Here is a 10,436-nt window from a genome sequence, read left to right as displayed (position 1 = left end):
GGGGAGTGCAGAATACTATAGAGTCTGCCTATGAGGTGCATTATACCCTATAGAGTCTGCCTATGGGCCGTGCATTATACTAAATAGAGTATGCCCATGGGGAATCCATTATACTATAGAGGCCTATGGGGAGTACATTATACTATATGGAGGCTTATTGAGAGTGCATTATACTATATTGAGAACTATCTGGTGCATTATACAATATGGAGGCTATCTAGGGGGTCCTCATACAGTGTGGAAATTACAGTGAGGGGGCCATCATACAATGTTGCAGCCATTAAATAGTTTGGTGGCCACTAAGGGGTCAGTATACTGTGTGGGTGGTACAATTCAGAGAGGGGTCATTATACTGTGTATAGGGGAGCCGCACAGGGGGGAGACTCAGAACATTATTAAATGTAAAGTGGGCACATATTGTTATAGGGGAACTCAGGTTACTGTCAAAGAGGCACACAGGGCATTATTACTTTCTAGGTTTCTAGTGGGCAAATTGTGGGCACTGTTTTCTAGGACACTTGCACCCGGCATTACTATATTCTAGAGGGTTGCTTTAGTATTTAGAGGGCACACAGAATCACGGAGTAGGTGCAGTAATAGGGACACATATGGCAGCAGCAGCTCAGCATTGGGGTATCAGCAGGATAAGCAGTTTGTGCAGGTTGGGAATAGATGGTGAAGGCTGGAATATGAGAAATGAAATATGTCTTTGTTGTATTCTCTGCAGCTGAGTCCTTGCTGGAAGAAGTTGTCATGTCGGTCTGGGCCAGATGAAAAAGACGGGAAAAGTGAACGATTCCATTAGAAAGAACGTCCTCTGTATGTCACCATGTGGTGTAATCACTTATATGTTCTGTAGTACTGGTATTTACCACTGACCATATGGTGGTAATATCAGTGTTGGTTTTTGTACATAGATTATTGTCAGCAACTGTACTAGTCATCTGCTGAGGTTCTCCTACATCCACTATTGGGGTGTGTCACCGAGTTGTAATTAAGGTTACCTGGTTAGGGGCCTACTCAGACATTTCCCTCCCTCCCCGAACCAAAACCCTAGCTACGCCTCTGGTGCGGAACCAGATTCCCTGTCTGCCTTCTCCTCCTCTCGGTTAGTACAGCCTTCCGCCTTCAGCCTGTGCAAAACATCTGCACACACAGGGCTGGGATTTCCACTCATCTACTGGAACAAGTACTCAACGGCCATCAATTCAATCTACTATTTGTGTCATTAGAGCAGCAGTGACAGGATGTGGCCCTGTCAGAGATTACTAACTGCAATTCAGTGATTGTAAGTCAGAGGGTATGTGCACACGTTGCAGATTTCCTGCGGATCCGCAGCATTTTTTGCCTTGCAGAAACGCTGCAGATCCTCAAGTGATTTACAGTACAATGTAAATCAATAGGAAAAAAAAACGCTGTGCTAATGGTGCGGAAAATTCAGTGCGGAAACGCTGCGGATTAAAAGAAGTAGCATGTCACTACTTTTGTGCGGATCTGCAGCGTTTTTGTACCCATTCCATTATAGAAATTCGCAAGGGTAAAAAACGCAGTAAATTCGCACAAAATCCTCATTAAATCTGCTGCAAATCCGCACAAAACCGCGTCAATTCCGCACCCTCGTTTTCTGCCAAGAGATGCAGAATCCGTGCAAAAAATTCCTGAGGCTAATCCGCAACGTGGGCACATGGCCTGAAGCTCCGTGTTGGCTGATTGGTGCAGTGTCTGATTTCTCATCCCCTCACTGCACCGACCAATGAGCTCCGGGCACAAATCAATGTGTCCTGTCACTGATGCTCTGATTAATCCAGGCTGACCTGTGAGGCTGTGATCCTATCCCGCTTCTACAGAAAATATATTCTGTGTACTATACCTATGTACTATTCACACATGCACATACTCACAGATGCCCGTCTGCTCTATGATATTCCTGCTTCTTCTCTGTTGCCACTGCCTGCTCTCTGTTGCTCCTGCCTGCTCTCTGTTGCCGCTGCCTGCTCTCTTGCCCCTGCCTGCTCTTTGTGGCCCCTGGCTACTCTGTTTCCCCTGACTGCTCAGTGTTGCCCCTATCTGCTCTCTGATATGCCTGCTTGAACTTTATTGCCCCTGCCTGCTTTCTGTTGACCCTGCTTGCTCTCTGTTCCCCTTGCCTGCTCTCTTACCCCTGCATGCTCTCTTACCCCTGCCTGCTCTCTGTTGCCTATGCCTGCTCTTTGTTGCCCCTGCCTGCTCTCTCTTACCCCATGCCTGCTCGCTTACCCCACCTGGTCTCTGCTGACCCCTCCTGCTCTCTGTATGAGTTATTTTTCATAAACTAAAACTTCAGTATTCAGGTTAAATTGGCATGTGGGCACTTTGCGATAAATAAGTGGGTTTTGGGTTTCAGTTTGGGCACTGAGTCACTAAAAGGTTCTCTATAACTGGTATACAGTGTTCCAAAGACAAACTTTAAATCTTTGGATGTAATCCAAAACTCCACATGGAAAACGCAGGAGTTTGAAAATCTTCAAAACCTTGAAACCGATTCATCATTTGCATCTCTAGGTAGCTTTTTTTTCAAATAATTAAACTTTATTATGTCTGTGCACTAAGAGTACACTGCCATACACCACATATGGTTTGCCTGAGGCACCCATGCATGGTGTGACTGTGCCATTTCCTCTACAGCTGCTGCTCCCTGCTCCTCCTCAGTCAATTCATGGCAGAGGTATCCATCTATAGGTACCGTCACATTAAGCGACGCTGCAGTGATATAGACAACGATGCCGATCGCTGCAGTGTCGCTGTTTCGTCGTTGTGTGGTCGCTGGAGAGCTGTCACACAGACAGCTCTCCAGCGACCAACAATGCCGAAGTCCCCGGGTAACCAGGGTAAACATCGGGTTACTAAGCACAGGGCCGCGCTTAGTAACCCGGTGTTTACCCTGGTTACCAGTGTAAATGTTAAAAAAAAAAAACACTACATACTTACATTCCGGTGTCTGTCGCGTTCCCCGGCGTCCGCTTCCCTGCACTGTGTAAGCGCCGGCCGTAAAGCAGAGCGGTGACGTCACCGCTGTGCTCTGCTTTATGGCCGGCCGGCGCCATTTACAATGGTAACCAGGGTAAATATCGGGTTACTAAGCGCGGCCCTGCGCTTAGTAACCCGATGTTTACCCTGGTTACCAGTGAAGACATCGCTGAATCAGCATCACACACGCCGACTCAGCGATGTCAGCGGGTGATCTAGCGACGAAATACGGTGCTGGCCTTCTAGCTCCGACCAACGATGTCACAGCAGGATCCTGATCGCTGCTGCGTGTCAAACACAACGATATCGCTATCCAGGACGCTGCAACGTCACGGATCGCTATCGTTATCGTTGTTAAGTTGTTCAGTGTGAAGGTACCTTATGTGCAGAGCAACTGCACAACGTCTCCTAGGGGAGTATATGACAGAAAGATGGCGGGAATTAGATTAATAGAGGAAGGAGGTCAATGGGGCCAGGTCTGTCAAGGATAACAATATAGCCGGCCTTGGGGAGAAGTGAGACAGAATACAACGCTTTCTCCTCTATGGCTGCACAGCATATCCTTCCTCTCTTATAATGTTACAGGTAGCTAAGTAGTCCAGACGAGGGTGTGGGGAAAGGAAGGGGGGCTGATAGGAAGTCTCCTGTGTACAACCCTCCCTCTGGCTGCTGATTTTCAACGACCAGACTTTCCCACTGCTGCAAATGGATATATACTGATGAACAGAGTCAGTTTGTATATTTCATGGGTCTGTATAATGTGTATGTCTGTATATACAGTATATATAGTGTGTATATGTATAATGTGTATATATGTAGGTCATGTATCTCTATAATGTGTATATCTACTATATAATTGTCTAAGGGTCACTTTCATCTGTCCTTCTGTCTTTCTTTCTTTTTCTGTCTGTCACGGATATTCATTGGTCGCGGCCTCTGTCTGTCATGGACATCCAAGTCGCTGATTGGTCGTGGCAAAACGCCCACGACCATTGCCACGACCAATCAGTGACGGACACAGTCCGGCAGCAAAATGGCCGCTCTTTCCTCCCCGCAGTCAGTGCTCACTCCATACTCCCCTCCAGTCAGCCCTCACACAGGGTTAATGCCAGCGTTACTGGAGCGTGGTGTAACGCACTCCGGTTACGCAGCTATTAACACTGTGTGACCAACTTTTTACTATTGATGCTGCGTATGCAGCATCAATAGTAAAAATATCTACTGTTACAAATAAGAATAATAATGAAAAAAAAGGTTATTTTCACCCTCCGACGTCGCCCGCTGTCCTCGGCAGTGCAAGCGGCAGGTTCCGGTGCCAAGGATGCTATGCGAGAAGGACCTGCCATAACATCACGGTCATGTGACCGCGACGTCATCACAGGTCCTAAGCGCATAGCAACCCTGGGACCGGAAGCTGCCGCGTGCACCGCACACAGGCGCCAGGACTTCAAGGGGCCTTCGGAAGGTGAGTATATGTCTATTTTTTATTTAAGTCTTTTTTAACCACGCATATAGTGCCCACATTGCTATTTACTACATGGGCTGTGTTACATACTGCATAGGCTCTGTTATATACTACATCTCTGTGCTATATACTAACGTGGCTATGTTATATACTGCGTGGCTGCTATATACTGTGTGGCTGCTATGTACTGCGTGGGCTGTGCGTGGGCTGTGTTATATATTACATGGCCAGTGTTATATACTGCTGGGGCTGTGCTATATACTGCGTGGCTGCTATGTACTGCATGGGCTGTGTTATATATTACGTGGCCAGTGTTATATACTGCGGGGGCTGGCTATATACTGTGTGGCTGCTATGTTCTGCTTGGGCTGTGCGTGGGCTGTGTTATATATTACATGGCCAGTGTTATATACTACTGGGGCTGTGCTATATACTGCGTGGCTGCTATGTACTGCGTGGGCTGTGCTATATATTACATGGCCAGTGTTATATACTACGTCGCCTGTGTTATATACTACGTGGGCTGTGCTATATACTGTGTGGGCTGTGTTATATAGTACATGGGCTGTGTTATAAACTGCGTGGCCACTGTTATATACTGCGTGGCCTGTATTTACGCAGTGGGTATTCTACAATATGTATGTATGTATGTATATAGCAGCCACATAGTATATAGCACAGGCCACGAAGTATTTGTCTGCTATATACTACATGGCTCCTATATACTACGTGGCCTGTGCTATATACTATGTGGCTGCTATATACATACATACATACATATTCTAGAATACCCGATGCGTTAGAATCGGGCCACCATCTAGTGTATATATATATGCAGTTAGGTCCATATATATTTGGACAGAGACAACATTTTTCTAATTTTGGTTATAGACATTACCACAATGAATTTTAAACAAAACAATTCAGATGCAGTTGAAGTTCAGACTTTCAGCTTTCATTTGAGGGTTTCCACATTAAAATTGGATGAAGGGTTTAGGAGTTTCAGCTCCTTAACATGTGCCACTCACATGACATCTCCCATTATAAACCAGGCTTAATTTCACCTTACATATATATATATATATATATATATATATAGACTGTATATATAGACTGTATATATGTTTTCACGAATATTTGAGCCCATGGATCCATTCTATGTCCACTTTGCAAGCTGGCGAGAAAATCTCACCGTACGGATGCCATAAGGATGACACACGGAAAAGTTTTAGAGAAAAAATCGCATCCTCATGTTGAATATGGATCACTGATCAGAAACTTTTCTGCGTATTACGCTTGTAAAAAACGGACCATATTTCCCTACGCTAAATGTGATGCCGGCCTTAAAGTTGAAGATGAAATGATCTTTAAAAGGCCTAAAATTAAAGAAGCACATTTCCTTTGTATTTAGGCAAAAATATACAGCTCTGGCAAAAATCAAGAGACAACTGCAAAATGTTCAGTTTGTCTGATTTTTCTCTTTATAGGTATATTTTTTAGTAAAATGTAAATTGTTCATTTATTCTATAAACTTCTGACAACATGTCTCCGAATTTCCAAGCAATAAATGTTGTATTTTTTTTTTTCTGAAAAGGAGAAATGGTCAAAATTAAAAAAAAAACAAAAAACAAAAAAAACAGTGCTTTCAGACCTCGAATAATGCAAAGAAAATAAGTTCATAATGATTTAGAAACACAAATACTAATGTTTTAACTCAGGAAGAGTTCAGAAATCAATATTTTGTGGAATAACCATGATTTTTAATCACAGCTCATGTGTCTTGGCATTCTTTCCACCAGTCTTTCACACTGCTTCTGGCACAAAAATTTAAGCAGTTCTTCTTTGTTTGATGGCTTGTGAGTATACATCACCCTCTTGGTTACATTCCAGAGGTTTTCAATGGGGTTCAGGTCTGGAGATTGGGCTGACCATGACAGGGTTTTGATGTGGTGGTCTCTTAATTTTTGCCAGAGCTGTATATGTTGTTTCAAACCTTAATTAGCCTGTAAGGGTTATAGATTGTTCAATATCATTGTTAGGAATGGCCCAGTGACCTAAATTTCCCAACTTTATAAAAACCCAGCCTCCTCTAACTTTATGCCAAAAAGCTGCAGCCATGGGTTTTTCTAAGCAGGAGCCTAGAAGATAGCAAAACATTTTCAAGTTCCTCAGTTCGAAATCTAATTAAGAAATGCTAGTTATTAAGAACAGTGGAGGTCAATATAAGATTTAGAAGACCAAGCTAGATTTCAGTGAGAGCTGCTTGTAGGATTATTAGATAGGCAAATTAGAACCCATAATTGACTGCAAAATACTTTCAGAAAGATTTAGCAGCCTCTGGAGATGTGTTTAATTGTTTTACTCTTCAGAGACACCTGCCCAAATATGGTCTTCATTGAAGAGTCATCAGAAGAAAACCTCTCCTGCGCCCTCAACATAAAATTCAGATTAGAAGTATACAAAAGAGCATCTAACCAAACCTGATGTCGACATCACAAGGACTACACCGGACATACTACACACTAACCGTTGTTAGTGAAATTCTCCATCGTGTGGAGATTGCATACTGGACGTCATCAGAATCGGATAAGTTATACCGTCAACTTTGTTGTTATTGTTGTACCTTGCATTTCCCCAAACTGCTTATCCTTTATTCCTTAATATCCCTCTTTCCTTATCCTCCTCCCTGCATGGAATATACACCCGTTAGAAGTAAAACCATTAACCCTTGCTCTGCCTCTGGTTTGCTACTGCATCCCGCAACCTGCTCACAACTGTACACATATATACACATTATAAAGACACATAATCTGTACATATACATATTGTATATATAATTAATGCATCTGTATATGTACAGGTCATGTGTATACTGTATGTATAACATATTTATGTATAAAGTGTATATATATATAACGTGTACTTGAACAGGTTATCTATATATGTATAATGTGTATATGTTTATATATAATGTATGTACATGTGAGTCATGTGTCTGTATAATGTGGATATAAAGGTGCTTGTCACAAAATTAGAATATCATCAAAAAGTTAATTTAATTTAGTTCTTCAATACAAAAAGTGAAACAGATATTTTAAAGAGTCATTACAAACAGAGTGATCTATTTCAAGTGTTTATTTCTGTTAATGTTGATGATTATGGCTTACAGCCAATGAAAACCCAAATGTCATTATCTCAGTAAATTAGAATCCTTTATAACACCAGCTTGAAAAATGATTTTAAAATGCAAATTGTTGGCCTACTGAAATGTATGCTCAGTAAATGCACTCAATACTTGGTCGGGACTCCTTTTGCATCAATTACTGCATTAATGCAGCATTGAATGGAGGTGATCAGCCTGCAGTACTGCTGAGGTGCTATGGAAGCCCGGTTGCTTTGACAGCAGCCTTCAGCTCATCTGCATTGTTGGACGAGTTTGATGACCAATCAAGAACAGTGATACTGTTGTTTTTAAATCAAGTATTGGTACTTTTGGCAGTGGACAGTTGCCAAGCCCTGCTGGAGAATCAAATTTTGCTTTTAACCCCTTCAAGTCGCGGCCCTTTTTCGTTTTTGTGTTTTCGTTTTTCGCTCCCCTCCTTCCCAGAGCCATAACTTTTTTATTTTTCCGTCAATATGGCCATGTGAGGGCTTATTTTTTGCGGGACGAGTTGTACTTTTGAACGACATCATTGGTTTTACCATGTCATGTACTAGAAAATGGGAAAAAAATTCCAAGTGCGGTGAAATTGCAAAAAAAGTGCAATCCCACACTTGTTTTTTGTTTGTTTTTTTTGCTAGGTTCACTAAATGCTAAAACTGACCTGCGATTATGATTCTCTAGGTCATTACGAGTTCATAGACACCTAACATGTCTAGGTTATTTTTTATCCAAGTGGTGAAAAAAAATTCCAAACTTTGCTTAAAAAAAAAAAAAAAAAAAGTGCAATTTTCCGATACCCGTAGCGTCTCCAATTTTCGTGATCTGGGGTCGGGTTAGGGCTTATTTTTTGCGTGCCGAGCTGATGTTTTTAATGATACCATTTCGGCACAGATACGTTCTTTTGATCGCCCGTTATTGCATTTTAACGCAATGTCGCGGCGACCAAAAAAACGTAATTCTGGCGTTTCGGATTTTTTTCTCGCTACGCTGTTTAGCGATCAGGTTAATGCTTTTTTTATTTGATAGATCGGGCGATTCTGAACGCGGCGATACCAAATATGTGTAGGTTTTTTTTTTTTTTTATTGTTTTATTTAGGATGGGGCGAAAGGGGGGTGATTTAAACTTTTATATTTTTAATATTTTTTTCACATTTTTAAAAACTTTTTTTTTTTCACTTTTGCCATGCTTCAATAGCCTTCAAGGGAGGCTAGAAGCAGGCACAGCCCGATCGGCTCTGCTACATAACAGCGATCATCAGATCGCTGTTATGTAGGAGAATTGCAGGTGTGCTGTGAGCGCCGACCACAGGGGGGCGCTCACAGCCACCGGCGATCAGTAACCATAGAGGTCTCAAGGACCTCTATGGTTACCTTCCTGATGCATCGCCGACCCCCGATCATGTGACGGGGGTCGGCGATGACGTAATTTCCGGCCGCCCGGCCGGATGCGGTAGTTAAATGCCGCTGTCTGCATTTGACAGCGGCATTTAACAGGTTAATAGCGGCGGGTGAATAGCGATTTCACCCGCCGCTATTGCGCGCACATGTCAGCTGTACAAAACAGCTGACATGTCGCGACTTTGATGTGCGCTCACCGCCGGAGCGCACATCAAAGCAGGGGACCCGACATGCGCAGTACATGTACGGCGCATGTCGTGAAAGGGTTAATATCGTTTTCCGAGCTATGTAACACTTAAAATATTCAAGATAAAGGCCTGAGTGAGGACTTGTTTTTCGTGCCCCGAGATGCTGTTTTTATTGATTTCATATAAGGGTAGATAAGTGTTAGTATTGCCTCTTGTTACTTTCTTTCATGTTATTGCAGCAGCCTGAAATCTCCAGTTCTAGTGTTTTGATTTTTTTTTATCATTACATCATTTACTGATCAGATTAATTTGTCTTGCATTTGGATAGATCAGGCTTTTATGAACGCAGCGATACCAAATATGTGCATTTTTTAATTTTTTGTATTTTTTAATTTTTACTGGGCGAAAATATTTATTCGAGTAATTAGAATTTAATTTAGCAGAGTAATGTGAACGTTTATATTTTTTTAAAACTATTTTTTATTTTCACTGTATTAGTCCCCTTAGGAAACTTGAACCTGCAATCATCTGATCTTTTATGCTATACAGTAAAGGAAATAATTATTTGATCCCTTGCTGATTTTGTAAGTTTGTCCACTGACAAAGACATGAACAGTCTATAACAGTCTATAATTTTAAGGGTAGGTTAATTTTAACATTGAGAGATAGAATATTAAAAATAAAATCCAGAAAATCACACTGTATAAATTATATAAATTTATTTGCATTTTGCTGTGAGAAATAAGTATTTAGCCCTCTGGCAAACAATACTTAATACTTGGTGGCAAAACCCTTGTTGGCAAGCACAGCAGACATTTTTTATAGCTGATGATGAGGTTTGTGCACATGTCAAGAGGAATTTTGGTCCACTCCTCTTTGCCGATCATCTCTAAATCATTAAGATTTTGAGGCTGTCGCTTGGCAACTTGGAGCTTCAACTCCCTCCATAAGTTTTCTATGGGATTAAGGTCTAGAGACTGGCTAGGCCACTCCATGACCTTAAAGGGAACCTGTCACCACCAGGGCCTATTAAGGTAAAAGAGCCACCTTCAGCAGCACTAAGGCTGCATTCTGTGAAGGTGGCTTTTATGTTTAGTATCCCTAGGAATGCTGAAATAATCACTTTTATAAATTTTGAGCCATACCTGTATTATGTCAGGGAGGTATGATTTCTCTCTGACTCAAGTGTCTCACAGCCGTCCATCATCCCAGCGGG

This window comes from Ranitomeya variabilis, chromosome 2, assembly GCF_051348905.1.
Source record: "Ranitomeya variabilis isolate aRanVar5 chromosome 2, aRanVar5.hap1, whole genome shotgun sequence".
NCBI classification, from domain to species: Eukaryota; Metazoa; Chordata; class Amphibia; order Anura; family Dendrobatidae; genus Ranitomeya; species Ranitomeya variabilis.
This window is presented reverse-complemented; position numbering follows the sequence as displayed.